This window comes from Hyaena hyaena, unplaced genomic scaffold (assembly GCF_003009895.1).
Source record: "Hyaena hyaena isolate Hyena2069 unplaced genomic scaffold, ASM300989v1 scaffold_1367, whole genome shotgun sequence".
NCBI classification, from domain to species: Eukaryota; Metazoa; Chordata; class Mammalia; order Carnivora; family Hyaenidae; genus Hyaena; species Hyaena hyaena.
The window spans coordinates 189,179-204,629 of NW_024082002.1; the positions used below are offsets into that span (position 1 = coordinate 189,179).

A 15,451-nucleotide genomic window follows, 5' to 3' on the forward strand; every position below is an offset into this window, starting at 1 on the left:
AACAGAATAGACCTGAAGGTAAAAAGCAAGACCAAGGATAAAGAGGAACATTCAATAACAATGAATGATCAATTCACCAAGAAGACTTATTAATTCTTATATGAAGCAAAACTGAGAGAAATAAAATAAGAAATAGAACAACCACAACGTTATGGTTAGTGATTTTAAAGACCTCTTTGAGTAGCTGATGAGAAGCTGAAAGAAAAGGGGGGAATAAGTAGGATATAGAAGGTTTGGACCATGGCTAGTAACTTAACAACTTGACCTAATTAGCACTTTTAAGACACTACACCTAACTCTTGCAGAAAACACATTATTTTCAGGTACACATGAAAAATTCACCAAAACAGGGCTATCGAACAAGTCCCCCCAAATTTGAAAGGGCTCAAATAAATTTTCAGAATGTTTTCTGACATCAGAATTCAACAAGAAGTCAATAACATGCTGAGAACAAACTGAGGACTGATGGGGGTCGGGGGGGAGGGGAAGGGGGTTATGGGCATGGAGGAGGGCACTTGTGGGGATGAGCACTGGGTGTTATATGGAAACCAGCTTGACAATAAACTATTTTAAAAAAAAGAAGTCAATAACAAAAAAGTAGAAAATCTTCAGATATAGGGAAACTTCAGGATTATACTTCTAAATAATGCACAAGTCAAAGTCAATGTATAATGGAAACTAGAAGATATTGCAACTAAAAGCAACTAGAACAGTGCTTAGTGGAAAATAGATAGGTTTATATGCATATATTAGAAAAAGAAGAGAGGGTTAAAATTGGTAAATTTTAGGAAGGAAGTGATGTCTTGTGTTTTAGGCCAGAGACTTTGTCTGCTGTGTTGAGAATGGCTTTAGACGGTCAATCTGGAAGACAGGGGCAACTTTATAGATAATGGTAAAAAAGAGAAGTTGAAGACCCAAATAGGCACGAATAGGAGAGATGGGAAAGACATCTTACACATGCTGAAGGCACAATCAACAAGACTTTGTGATGGTTTGATGGTGGGGTCAGGCAGAGGGAGGAATCAAGGTTGACCACAAGTTTCCAGCAGGATTGATGTCAGTTCACTTTATGGTGCACTGTGCTAGTGGTACCTATACGAAAGTGGTACCACTTTCCAAGTGGAGGTGGAAATAGGAGTTTCAAGCTTGGGAGAGATCTGTTTGGATGTGGATATTTGGGGACATCAGCTCCAGGCAGGCTGCCAAGATGCTTAGAGTTGATAAAGAAATTCTGAGGGATGAAGGAAGGATCAACTCCAGATATTCTGCAATGAGTCAACCCTGGGGACATCAGCCCTGGAAAGCACGACGATACTTGAGATTTTTCCAGGTATAATCATGGTGTAGGTACAAGACTCAAGAACTTAAAACTTAACCATCTGAGAGTGTTTGACACTCCTAAGTTTGATGTGCTGTTTATGTGGAATTGTAGACACAGACTCAGCATTAAACAATCCCAATACAGAGAAGAAAGTGTGACAACAGGTAACAGGGACAGATGAATCTGGAAGATCTCAGCTGCGTCTGCTGAGTAATGATTTTTGGAAGTAATTATCTACAGTGTGGTGGCCATTATCACTTTCTTTTCGCACCTAAAGTTCACTGGTTAGACGCCAAGTGGAAATACTTCCCAATCATTTCTCTTTGTCCAACACTTTTCATCATCACCATACCTTACCTTTCACCTTTTAATGGACATTTCATTCAGATGAATTCACTAAACTCTCCTGTGCCCAATTTTAGCAATGAATACCTGGACATGAAGAAGAAAGAACCACACAGCTGACCTAAAACAACACCATGCCTACTGTAAGAGCACAGAAGAGAGCTGTCTGTTTGAGGATCCCAAGCCAGGGAACATTTAATAGGGGAGGATGTTTGAATAAAGAACAACTTATGTCAGGAAATGATTATTTCAATTAGAGAGACTTCCCTTCAGCAAAGACACAGTTGTGAACATCCAGGACTTGATTAAAATTGTCTTACGGAGTAACCATGGAGTTTTCTAGCACTGTTAACTACCCAACTCTTATGGAGTTTTATAATGTCATCCATTAGATTCAAATCCACTTTAAGGAGTTTTAATTAAATATTAGTCTTCTAACACCTTTTTATTCCCAGATGATCAAAAGTCAACAAGAAAGTAATTAATCCTTTCTTAGTAATTTCTTAGTAAAACAAAGAGTATCTGAAAGGGTATGTTTTCAAAGTGGTTGAATCTGGCACTTGGTCTCAAATGGTAGGACAGAGGGGCAAACCTCAGCTGGTCTGGTGAGGCTCCTTACCCGCTCCTCACATCACCCCTGGAACAAATACTGAGTCCTTCGATTACTCGTACAGTATATTGATAGGATATGCTTCTCAGAGGCCTGAGTATAGAGCATAAATTCAGGTTGGTTGGTTCCTATCCACCCGGAGAAAACATGGAAAGTTAAATCACAAAAGCCAAGATGAAAGCTAGAAAGCAGGCCCCGCTGGGATTCGAACCCAGGATCTCCTGTTTACTAGACAGGCGCTTTAACCAGCTAAGCCACGGAGCCAGGCACAGGAAGTACCTAAGTTACATATTATTTCACTATGATCTCACACATCTCAACTGGTATGGCCTTAGTAACTAGTTTACCAGATGTTTTAAAAACGAAAGAATAGACATGTATCATGTCTCAAAACCAAAGAAGAATGTTCTTTTGTAAGGATGAACAAAGGGACTGGATTGAAATGATTGTCTTTTTTTTGGATCATTGTTTCAAGGACACCACTAGACTCGCTAGACTGTAAACCGTGGTGTTGGGGGGGGGACACAGACCTTTGTTGAACCCAAAATTAAAAAATGAATCTACTATCTACTAATCATGGTTTCATTTTCCACACCTTCTCTCTCCTCTATTAGTGTGGAAAAGCACAGGTCACTGGTCAAAGATTAGCTCGTGCCTGACACACGGTAGCAAAAACCCTGTGAAGATACGTTTGTATCTGCCAGATGGCCCTCCAAGATAGTGGCACTCATTTCTCAGCCTCACAAATGTTGACTGGCCATGGCTCACTCACAGCTGGGTTGGTCTCTAGGAACTTTCCGCAAGAGAAGAGGCGCCTTGCTCAAAGTTACACCCACCTCTGAGGGGTGCTCACATCCAAGACTGGGGGATGGAAGATACCAAGCTCTCTCCCCCCACCCCATCCGCCTCACTGCGGGACATTTCTGAAGCGCCATTCCAGGTTCAAATTCCCCGGAGACACCAGCTTGAGGCCTCTGTTAAACTACATGAGACTCAACTTCTGCCTCTTCCCAACCCCACTTCCCTCACCCTCTCCTATTTACTGGTTCGAAGAGCGGTTCCCGATAAACTAAGAGCGTTTCCCAGGAAACTGGCCCGTGACAAAAGGCAAGTAGTGACGGATATGAATACTTTGGTCTCTAGAGATCAAAGTCAAGTCTGAATGGGGTCCAGACTTTCAGAAATCATTTACCATAGCAAGTGCCCCGGTAAAACAAGGATGATAATATTAATATTCTACTCTACAAACTTTCAGAATTTCCACCACAGAACAACAACAACAACAAATGAAGATACCTGTTAGTTGCTTCAAACGATGTACAAAGTCGCTAAAAGAATTCTCAACGGCCAGAAGAATAATTTATGCTTATGATATTCAACGCAAATACTTGCAATGGAAAGTTAGAAAATAAAAGGCAAAGTTAGCTAGTCAAAGGATATGATTCTCATTTCTAGGGGGAAAAGTGCATATCAAGCACTGAACATCTTACATACTACAGTGAGTATCCCAGAGAAGGCCATATACTACTAGATATATGTGCTCCCAGGTACTCACAAATGGAGGGGAAAGCAGGCTTTTAGGGTGTGCACAGGCCGATTAAGTTCTGAAAACATTAGCACCCCAGAAGCGGGACGTAGCAGAGAGCGGAAGATGGCTGGACCCCTCGGCCGCCGGCCCCTCCCCGGGGGGACGCGTCCCGGCAGGCGCGTCCGGCTGCGCTGGGAAGGGCGCACCTGCCCCGAGGTTTCCCGCCTTCCTCCGGAGTCGCTCGACCCGGGCCTCGGCTCCTCCTCCGGTTTCGGGTCCAGCGCTGCTCCCGGGCGGGAGCACACCCCCTGCCTCCCTCTTCCCTCGGGCTGTGTCCGGGGCTCCGGCTGCGCTCCGGGTCCCGGCGGGTCAGCAGCCCGGCAGAGGCCAGCCCGCGCTCGGGCGCCACCACGCGACCCGGGAGCCGCACTGCAGCTCCAGCTCGGCGACACTGGGGGGCGGGCTTCGCGCCGCGCGGGGTGCAGGTCCCCGGGTCCCCAGGGTGCGGGCGGAGCCGGCCTGTGCCCACGGTCCCCGGGAGCGCCGAGCCACCTGGATCCCGCTCCTGGACGTTGGCCTGAATCCTCTCGGGTTTTCCCGGAAGAAGCAGGATCCCTCGAGGCCGAATACGGAGCTTTTCCCCTCCCTTCTCCCCCATCGGCCCCTCCAGACGGGAAGGACGGAGGGATAGGAACGATTTTCTCTGTTTCCCGAGATAGACCTCAAGGGAGCAACGCTGTCTGAGTGCCGTTCACAGTTGGAAGAAGAGCCCGTGTGTGCTGGCCGGTTAGCTCAGTTGGTTAGAGCGTGGTGCTAATAACGCCAAGGTCGCGGGTTCGATCCCCGTACGGGCCAAGCCTCTCCCTGCTTTTGGGCGGCACGTGGAGGGCACCTGCGGGCCCGCACACACCTCCGGGGACGGTATTTGCCGGGTGAACCAGTCTCCGAACTTCTCTGCTGTGGGTGTTGACCCCTCAGGTGGGCACAGTCCCCTCCCCGCCCGCACCTGTCTCGGCCCCTGGCGCTCTTGCACCTCACTAGTGGGGGCGACTTGGCCGCAGAGACCAGGCACAGCAGACGCCTTTTGTTTTCCTGTGACAAAACCCTTTGGGAAGGGAAGAGCCTGAATTATTTGCTTACCCTGAAAACCAGTTGTGGAATCACCCTTTCTACCACTCACTGTGGGTCGTTCTGCGTTCCCTGGTTCAGCCTAAAAGATAAAAAGGGCTCAAAAAATGAGAAAGAAAAACCTTTCAAAACTTTAATAGTCAGAATTGACAAAGATCTTGTTGTTTCATACGCTCTCACACTTATTCTGACATGAAAGGGTTACATAAGTTGAAAAGTTATTTGAAGTTTTTGCGTTAATAACACATACATTGATGGTGTTTGAAAAAAGAAACTTTAAAAAGAAATGCAAACGTTTCCCTTCGGTCAGTATTCTTTGTCAGCCCACTTCTCACCATCACCTCCTGGTAAACTCTGTCCATAATTTCCCTTCATTTATCCTTACTGGTTTTCATGGATATAAATATTTATATTGATTACCATTTTTTCTTCTTTTCCCCACAAAAGATGCATAATCATTTATGCATTGTTTTGCCTTTGCACTTTTCTCTTAGTTTATCTTGAGTATTCCTGATTGTATTTCCACTTTGTACACCGTCGAAAATTAAAGCTTATTTTCAAATGAGTTGGTCCTACCATCCAGGAGTTGAATCTAGAAATTTCTCAACAGTATAGGGTTTTCCAAGCCAAGTAGTGGAAATGATATGCTTAATTTTCTCCAATGTGAACAAAGCACTCTCTTTCTCAGGCCGTAACACATTTAGAGACTTGAATAGGCATTCATTCCGCTGCTCAATAATCTAACAAAATTACAATTTTGACAAATGTTTACTGATCTCTCACTCTTTAGTATGGCACTCTGTTGTCCTTCATGAAAAGATGTGAAGGAATTATGAAGAGGCAAACTAGAGTCCAAAAGACTGTGCATGACTATGATCTCTTTAAAAACCACACTGCGACTAAGTTTCATGTGGTTCAGGGGGGGAAATGGGTACGTATGAAATCAAAGGGCAAATGTAGAAAATGTGTTCCCAATTGGTGAAATTGGATGAAGAGTATATAGGAAATCTTTGTTATTACTTTTGCATTTTTTTCTGTAAGTCTGACATACATATTTTGTTTAAACTTTGAAATTGAAGAATCAATGAGAATGTGTTCACACATATCTCAGGACATTATTACATGTGCTAAATTGTAATTCCCTTTAGATGGTGGAGTTATGAACCATGTTTTTTTTTTTTCATTTTGTTTAGTTAGCCACATTTTCTACAAAGAGCCCCTGTATATACTTATATAATGTAAAACAAACAATGACTAAATTAGAAAAAATGAAAGAGAAGAAAAAAAAAGAATCACCAATCTCTAGGACGTTTACACTCATTATCCTTCTTTTCCTTATTGGGAAACTAGATAAAAACAACTAACTTACTGAATAATTAAGGTGCAGTTCCCAGAAAGAATCATGCTGGCAGGAGCGCAGGGCACCTGGCCGGCATATGCTCAGAGCTCCTCATCTAGACCGGAGTTTTCAGGTCCACAGTTCATATTCAGTTTTAGTGATGAGATTAATATTAATCAAAAATTGAGGCAATTAATATTCTAAGGTATAATTCAAGATGCTGTGAACTCGGTTATTTGAATAGGATTCCTCAGAATATGATCATCCACTGACAAAATGAGAAACATGCTTTTGAGAAACAGTGTAGTGACCTCATTATAAAGAAGTTCTCTAGAGCTATATGATCAGAATGCTGACTCCATTTTTTATCTGTAAAATGAGCAAGATTATAATACCCATTTTATAAGTTTGTTGTTATGTTTCAACATGTTGATTCATTTAAAACACATGAATAGTGCTTGGTACATAATAACTGTTATGTAAGATTTTAGTTACAACTGTTATTTTAAAATATAAGTTACTGAAAAACTGGAGCTGAATTATACTGTAGCTACTCTGGGATCAACCCCAAACTGTGGGTCCATTGTCTTCCTATAACACCATGTAGGATCAGAAAAATTTTTCCTTTTCCCCTTCTAGTTTCTTTGACTGGTCTAGTAATTAAATTGAGATAAGACTGATTCACGGGAGAAAAATGAATTTAATTTTATACATATTAGAAGCCCATACAAAAAGGAAACTCAAAAATGTGACCAAGGCAGGAAGTTTTCCTACCATGTAGACAAAGAAACAATAAATTTGTGAAGAATTGACAGGACAAAGGGGTTTGGACTTGGGATGATTAATGGTGGAGAAGTAACAAGGTTTATTTGTACAGGCTTCTCAGAGTCTTGCCGGCCCTGAATCCCTGTCTCTGGTGCTAAGGATGTTCTCTACCTTTCTGGTACACGGAGGGGACCTTTCACATGGAAGACTTTGCTCCTGCTTTTGTGGGGGGGGGGCGGGACAAAGGAGGGTCAGAGTGTCCTTCATGTATGAATTGTTTTTCAAACACCTTTAATTCAAAATAACCAATATGTTAAAATGACATACTTCGGGGTGCCGCATTCTTCTCCCCTTCGACCACATTCACTTCCAAATTAAATTTATGTTCTTTTCTACCTGTCCTATGAATCACTGATTGTTTCATCTCAGGTTTGGCTTCCTTGTTTGCTCATACAAGGTTTCACCCACCACTATTTTCTGGGTTCATTTTAAAACTTGTTCATGTTCCATTTTTTTCTAGCTCAGACGCATTATCACAGTCATGTGTCTCTTGTTTATCATTGGCATTTGATTTCCATTATTTCCTTGTGGAAGGAAGCTTTTAATTTTGCTCGTTATTAGGCCCCCACATGTATGTAATTAAACTTTGGGGTTTCTCCTCCTGTTGATTTGTCTCATGCAAATTTAATTGTAAGACCAGCTAGAAGAAACTTGAAAGGTAGAGGAAATTCTTCTCTTCCCCTCCATCAGCACAGCAACTTCAGAGGCCATAAAACCCAGTGAGCAGGTGGTACTGTAGAGCCGGATGAGCAGTGTGGACGGTGGAAGCTGGCGAGGGAAAGGGTCTGGCCTGACCTGCCCATTCCAAGCTGTGCCCGATCGCTAGCGTCAGGTGGTCCACCTGAAAATTCTCCTTTTGTGACGTGGGGAGGCTGCTCTGTGGGCTTTGCCATTAGGAAATAAGGAAGAAGCTGGTGAAGGGTGGCAGAGAATACCAGCCCAAAACATGCCCCTGGGGCCCAATGGTCATTTTGAGCAAAAGGCTTTCAAAAAGCAGCAGACACAAGAAAAACACTCCAACCTTTCTTCTTATTCTTAAATAAAGTGTGTTCTGTTAATTCATCTTTATGTTATAGGGGCCCACACTGAGAACTCAGAAGGGTAGAAGGAAAGATTATTTTTGTTCCTCTTCACCAAAATGAGAGACTGACTTTCTGATGTGTGCATTCTGAAAGTCCCCAGGAAACAAAACCCACACTGGAAAACCTCCCGAGTATTACCTGCAAACCTGTGGGAAATGCAGATTTGGGTGCCTGACCCCAGACCTTCTGAATCAGACTCCGGAAGCGAGGGCCCAGCAATCTGTTTTAACAAGCCTTCCAGGTGATTCCTTTTTTTTTTTTTTTAAATATTTTTATTTATTTCTAGGAGAGAAAGAGAGAGAGAGACAGCGTGAGCAGGGGAGAGTCAGAGAGAGAGGGAGTCACAGACTGAAACAGGCTCCAGGCTCTGAGCCGGCAGTCAGCACAGAGCCCGACGCGGGGCTGGAACCCACGAACCGTGAGATCATGACCTAAGCGAAAGTCGGACGCTCAACCGACTAAGCCACCCAGGCACCCCATCTTCCAGGTGATTCTAATGCATACTGAAGTTTGACAGATCACTCTCTGTAGATAGAGTACTGTCCCCATTTTACAGATAAGTAGACTGAGCTTGCCCAGTGTCCTACAGCTAGTAAGACTAACCATCAAGTGTGTCTATAAGCAGTACATTACATCCCATCTTAAGGACTCCTATTCTAGAGAAGGGGTCCCCAGAAGTTGAAAGCATACCCCTTTGAAAGATGGTGCACCCCTCGCACAGTTTTACATTGGCACATAAAATTCTTCATCGTAAGTGTAAACAGTGGTAAAGAATATGATTGCCAGTACATTGTAAATTGTGACATTTTAAAATGTGTTCCAACACTCTACTAAATTTATCCAGTTGGATCTAAATACCACAGTGATGGTTATTTTAAATGGACTATCCTCCATTTGTTTACTTATTTATTTTAGTCTATTTATTTTGGTAGCACACACCGGGGAGGGGGAGAGAGAGTCCCAAGTAGGCTCCGCGCTCTCAGCACAAGGCCGACTTGGGCCGATCCCATGAACCATGAGATCGTGACCTGAGAGGAATCCGGAGTCGGATGCCTGACTAACTGAGCTATCCGGGTGCCCTAGCTATCATCCATTTAGAAAAATAATTTTCTTTAACATTTGAAACTTTACATCCTCCTCCTTTGTGACTGAACTTGTATTTTCATTCCCCAGTCCACAAAAATAAACTCTTGTAATGTGGCTATTTTTGGTCTACCTTGTCTTCTCTGCAACAAAAAAGTCTAAACAGTGAACTTAATTTTTTAATAAAAGTTCCATTGACATAATAGCTTTAAGAGCTCATTTGTTTTCTGTATTAAGGTATAATTTTTATTAGTGTAAAATCAAGCCATTGTGAATGTAATATACATTTGATAAGTTAATAAAGTAAAATTGAGTTGCAAATTCACTCTTAATGAGATGGATGTGGCTAAGATTTTGTAATTAATGCATGCATCTGTGGATGAATATTTTTCGTTGCAAGAATGAAACAAGTTCAATATCAATTTTGTCTATTTCATTATCATAGATATGAGAGATTATATTATATTAACTTACATAAATCAGTAGGTAGGAATTCAAGGAGTCTGAAATAGGAATGCTATTCTAATTTTTCTGACACCTGTATTACATGCCCAAATCACATTATCCATCATAAAAATGTTTTTGTTACCTGTCGCTGACAGCAGGGTTAGACCCTCCTCACTTCTGTGCAAAGCAAATGTAGGAGAAACCATTTTGTTACAAGTCATGTAAGGCTTACTTGCTCACTGACACCGTTATTTCAGAGTCCTTTTGTGAGATGCTTTGAGGAGGCTGTGCCTCTTGGGTCAGTGTGAAGCGTGTGACTCCGGATGGCTGAGTGGAGACGGCTTGTGACGAAAGGGCCCATGGGAAAGCAGCAGGCTTCAGGCAGATTAGTCATAAACGAGTCCATGTGGAAGTCCAAGATCAGCAAGTTAGTTTCCTTACAGGTGTGTGTCCACGTGTCCCCAAGGAGGCACATATACCCCGGTTTGAAAACTGAGAGGAGCTAAGAGATGGCTCTCGGAATCATCACCATCATGTTGTGCAGGACTCAAACACATAGATCACTGTGGGGTTGCAGTCTCTCACCTGGGAGGCAGGTGTATCCACAAAAACACAGAGCCGACCTGCAAATCACGACTTGTACCCGCGGCATCAGTACACTGCCGAGAGGTGATTATTTGAGTATCTTGGGGGCATCTTTAACCTTTTCTCCACGTATTTTAGGTAAGTAATCAAATAGCCTGAATATGTCCTAAGTTCAGTAGACATCTTGTCAGCAGTCATAGACAAATTCTTGAGTTCTGAGAGAGCAACCTTCACGTCAGTCTAGGACTTCCGGCCTCCTCTCCGGAGGGGGTCTGTTACTCAGGACCCAGGGAAGCGAGTTTGGAACCACAGGTGTTCAGCCTGTTTCACTCTTTGCTGTAATTTCTCCTGTGTCTGCACAAACTTGCTTTTCTTTCATCCATCACTACACCGATTCATTTTCTGGTTCTTTTTTTTTTTTATTGTGGAAAGAGCACTTCACGTGAGATCCACCCTCTTCACAAGTGTATAAACGTACACTGGATCGCCATTGACCGGAGGTGCATGCTGTCCAGCACATCCCTGAGCTTGGTCATTGACTGAAACCGTGTCTGTGAGAACTGTCTGGCCCCCAGCCTCTGGCAACCCCCGTTCCACTCTTTGATTCTGTGAATTTGACGAGATTGCATTCCTCAAGTCAGGGGAAGCAGTGGCTTATTTCACTTAGAATGATCTCCTCAGAGTTCGTCCATGTGGTCGGGTATTGCAGAATGCCGCCCTGTTTTAAGGCTGAACCGTTGTCTGTAGAGACCGGGTTTTATCTGCTTGAACGTCTAGGTGGTGTTCACATCTGGGCTATTCTGAACGCTGTTGCAGTGGACACGGCAGTGATAATATCCCTTCCAGATCATGATTTCATCTCTTTTGGAGAAATCCCGGAAGTGGGATGGCTAGAGCATGATCGTTCTGCTTTTAATATTTTGAGGAAACGCCTTACTGTTTTCATAGCAGCTGCACCATTTCCTTCCTACCAACAGCATGCAGGAATTCCGCTTTCTCCACATCTTCACCAGCACTGTTGTCCTTTTTTATTTGTCATATTTTTTTGATAATAGTCATCTTCACAGGTTTTGTGTGTGTGTGTGTGTGTGTGTGTGTGTGTGGTTTTGATCTGCATTCTTCTGATGATTAATGACATTGAGCATCTTTCCATATACTTGTGGGCCATTTACATATCTTCTTTGGAGAAATGTCTTTTCAGGTCCTTAGCCCATTTTTTAATTGGACTATTTATTTTTTGTTTTATTTATTGCTATTGAGTTGTAGCTGTTCCTTATGGATTTAGAGAATTACCCCTTATCAGATACATGATTTGCAAATATTTTCTCCCATTCTGTAGGTTGCCTTTTTGCTGTGTTGATTGTTTCTTTGCACTGCAGAAGCATTTTAACTTGATGTAGTCCCACTCATCAGTTTTGGCTTTTGTTGCCTGTGCTTTTCGGGTCTTGCTCATGAAATCATTGCCAAAGCCAATGTCATGAACCTTTCCTCTGAGTGTTTTTTTTCTGTAGCACTTTTACAATTTCAGCTCTTACATATAAGTCTTTATTGTGTTTGTTTTTTATCTATGATATAAGGGTCCAGTGTCATTCTATTACGCGTGAATATTCAGTTTTCTATCACCATTTGTCAAAGAGACTATCCTCTCTCCATCTTGCATCCTTGTTGAGGATCAGTTGGCCGCAGATGCATGGATTTACTTCTGGATTCTCCATTTGTTCTTTGGTCTATATGTATATTTTTATGCTATTACCATACTCTCGATTACTGTATCTCTGTAGTGGTTTTGAAAGCAGGAAGTGTGATGCCTCTGGCTTTGTTCTTCTCAAGATTGGTCTGACTCTTTAGTCTCCTTTGTGCTTCTGTATGAATTACAGAATTGTTTTCTCAATTTCTGTAGAAAATGCCTTTGGGATTTGATAGGGATTACATCGAATCTGTAGATCTCTTGGGTAGCATGGACATTTGAACAATATTAAAGTTTCCACCCAATGGGAAGTCTATTTGTTTGCAACTTCTTTGTTTCATCTGTGTCTTGTAGTTTTCAGTGTACAAGTATTTTATCTCCTCAGTTGAGTTTATTCCTGAGTATTTGATTCTTTTTTGTAATAAGCAGGATTGTTTTCCTAATTTCCTTTTTGTAGAGTTCATTGTTAATGTCTAGAAGCACAGATGGTTTTTGTGGGCTGATCTCATATCCTGTAATTTTACTGACTTCATCTATTCTAACAGTTAGAAAAAAACTTTCTTAATGTTTATTCAGTTTTGAGAGAGAGACAGAGCACAGGTGGGGGAGGGAGACACAGAATCTGAAGCAGGCTCCAGGCTCTGAGTTGTCAGCACAGAGCCCAATGCAGGGCTTGAACCCATGAACCGTGAGATCATGACCTGAGCAGAAGTCGGACTATTAACCGATTAACTGATTAACCGACTGAGCTACCTAGGCACCCCATGGATCAGAGAACTTTCAAATGTGGAATCTCAGTGTTTGATCTCAAAGCATAGAAACAATTTAACTATAAGGACAAATTTTATCTGATCTTCAATCTGATGTCAGGTTTCTGTTAAGGGCTGCTACAAAAGAAGTGAGTTTTTCCTTAGGGGAAAGAGGATGAGTCTATACAGACCCGTTAATTCAGGAGGCATTTACCATGAGGTAAGGATTATTATTTCCATGTAACAAAGGAATAAATCAAGGCTCAGAGAGCCTGTGGGAAAGCCCGAATTAGAACATTGGTTGTTGAGTTCCAAAGCTCATGGGCTTTCAAATCACCCAGTCCTATGCATTTTAGGGAACAGAATTTAGTAGCCTGGCATTTCAGTGGATGAGGAGAACATGGACATTCAATAATACAGTGTTGAGAGTACTGGTAATCTGGAAATAAGGTAGAGTTAGATCTGTATCTCACATATTACAACACAGGGGAAAATTGGATACATCAAAGATCTAAATACAAAAAAAGAAATCATGAACATTCTAGAAAAAATGGTGTTCCCTGTCACTCTCTGGTGGGGGGGCACATCTAAGTCAGACATTGAACCAGAAGACTGGTCACTGTAGTGCACACAGTCCAAAGTGTCATCCAAAATCCCTGCCAAGTTCAGGGGCAAATAAGTGGCTTACCTGTCACATGCCAGCAAAGGCCTTGTGGACTCATGGTTGAAGGGCTCCTACAAATCCTAAGGGAAAGGAGTACAGGACATAGTAAGTTCCCAGAGGAGGAAACCCAGGGGGGCCGAGCACTTAAGAGGATGGCCAACCACACTAACCAGAGGAAGGCGAGATAGGGCTTCCCCGGGGGAGGGAGCTTCTTTGAATTTCAAAACAGCCACGTTCAGCTGGTGCGAGTTCAGCTGTGTTGCGAGCACGCTGAGGGGATGGGGGCAGCTTAGCGGAGTGGGAGGTCCACCTGGCAGGTGGTTCTCTGGCGGGGGCCACAGGGCCAAGCCTCCAGGGCCCCAATCCCCTTGGGACAGAAAGGCCTGGAGTATGAACAGCTCGTTAGGAAAACTGCGGACTTGGAGTGGCACGCAGGGGACGGGGGTCCTCACGTTGGCCATTTGATGGGTTCCTGGGTCTGGGGTGGCACGGGGGTGGGGTGGGGGGGTGGGGCGATCCTCACGTGCCATCTGATGGGGTCAGGACAAAAAACGGTTCATGCACGTGCTTCAGCTTCAAGACAGTGCAGAGTAAGGTTTTCGTAGAGGGACAGAAAAGCACACACAGACTCGTGGACCCAAATCATATGGGTCGCTGGCACGACCCCAGGAAGGGCCTGGTCCCCAAAACTCACCTTACCGGGAGTGGGGTTCGAACCCACGCGGGCACACGCCCATTGGATCTTAAGTCCAACGCCTTAACCACTCGGCCATCCCGGTGGCTGGGTTCTGTGCCCTGGCTAGTTTTTTTTTTATTAGAAGCGGGGTATTTGGGCTGCGCAGGAAGGAAAGGCCGGGTGATTTCTGACTTTGCGGAGTTGCATGCGGACGTGAGGTGGGTCATCGCAGAGGAAACGGCCCGCCGTCTGTGCTTTCGGAAGGCGCCCACATCCCCCAGCTCTCCGCCTGCGCTTCAGAGACGCAGCTGTTTCTATTGGCACGAAAAGGAAAATGAACGCAGGACCTACGGAGTTAACTAAGACCCCACCGCCCACCTCCCCACCCCCCCTCCACCTCCCCACCCCCCCTCCACCTCCCCACCCCACCCCACCTCCCCACCCCGCCTCCACCTCCCCACCCCACCCGCCCCAGTGCGCCTGCTCCCTCTGCTCCCCGCCGTCTGCACTCTTGCTTAAGAGACAGACAGGCGTTTTCCCGCGCTGGTGGCCCTTGCCCCAGACCTCCCCCTCCCCTCTCCCCACCCAACGTGGGGCGGTCCGCTCTATGCCGGAGTTGCGGGGCAGGGTCCCACCCTCTGCCCCTTCGGGGACACTGGGCTGGCAGTTACAGCCCCTTGCCATTAAAATCAAAGTCACGAATGTGAACTGCCTCTGTGTCCAGGGATTTCCAAGTCCCAGGGCGAGCTCGTTAACCTCACATTGTTGCAGGAAGAGAAGAGCCCTCCCATCCCGCCCGGATAAACTGAGGGCGTCCTTCTGGAATTTATTCAAGGGCAGGACGTTCCCCCCCAGCCCCCCCCCCACATCCTGCACCGGAGGGGAAGGCCCACGCGGAAGGCAGTGAGTCACAGCATTGTTCGTGGGCTTGTGAGATGGGAAGACACTTCGAGTTTCATTACTCGGCAGTGGGTGAGCAAAGAGTTGTAAAAGCATACTTCAGCAACGTCCGAACACGTGTGTACACGCAGTGCCGTGTGTGGGACTCGAAATCCTGACGCCGCTGAAAAAGACCACTGACAACAGGGACGCGGGCTCCGCTCCCGCTGTGGGCAGCACGGACGCTAGCCGGAAAGATGTCATCGCTGGTTTCTGACATTTGCTGTCAGTGCGGGACCTCAATCCTTGACAGAAGGGGATGGAAGAGGTGAGTCTTATGAAGGTTTTAGCGTATTGCCTAGAGGCAGCTTCTACGAATTCGGAGCCAGGCAGGTACCCGCACTGGGACACAACATAGCATTTCAGGGAGGCCGAAGCGGTCAGGACACAGGGGCGAGGACCCTGGAGAGGAGAGGGCCGCGCACAGAGAGGGCTCCGGGGCT

General features: G+C 44.7%; 1 long non-coding RNA gene and 3 other non-coding genes across 4 annotated transcripts; 2 read left to right on the forward strand and 2 right to left on the reverse strand.

Moving 5' to 3' along the window:
* Positions 1 to 2,466: 2,466 nt before the first annotated feature.
* Positions 2,467 to 2,540, reverse strand: TRNAT-AGU. The gene has a single exon. It is a non-coding gene; the product is annotated as a tRNA-Thr (tRNA).
* Positions 2,541 to 4,585: 2,045 nt separating this feature from the next.
* Positions 4,586 to 4,659, forward strand: TRNAI-AAU. Its single transcript has one exon. It is a non-coding gene; the product is annotated as a tRNA-Ile (tRNA).
* Positions 4,660 to 8,314: 3,655 nt separating this feature from the next.
* On the forward strand, positions 8,315 to 9,382 carry LOC120225311. The gene is made up of 2 exons (XR_005526785.1): positions 8,315 to 8,419; positions 8,666 to 9,382. It is a non-coding gene; the product is annotated as an uncharacterized LOC120225311 (long non-coding RNA).
* Positions 9,383 to 14,089: 4,707 nt separating this feature from the next.
* On the reverse strand, positions 14,090 to 14,172 carry TRNAL-UAA. The gene has a single exon. It is a non-coding gene; the product is annotated as a tRNA-Leu (tRNA).
* Between the last annotated feature and the right edge of the window lie 1,279 nt (positions 14,173 to 15,451).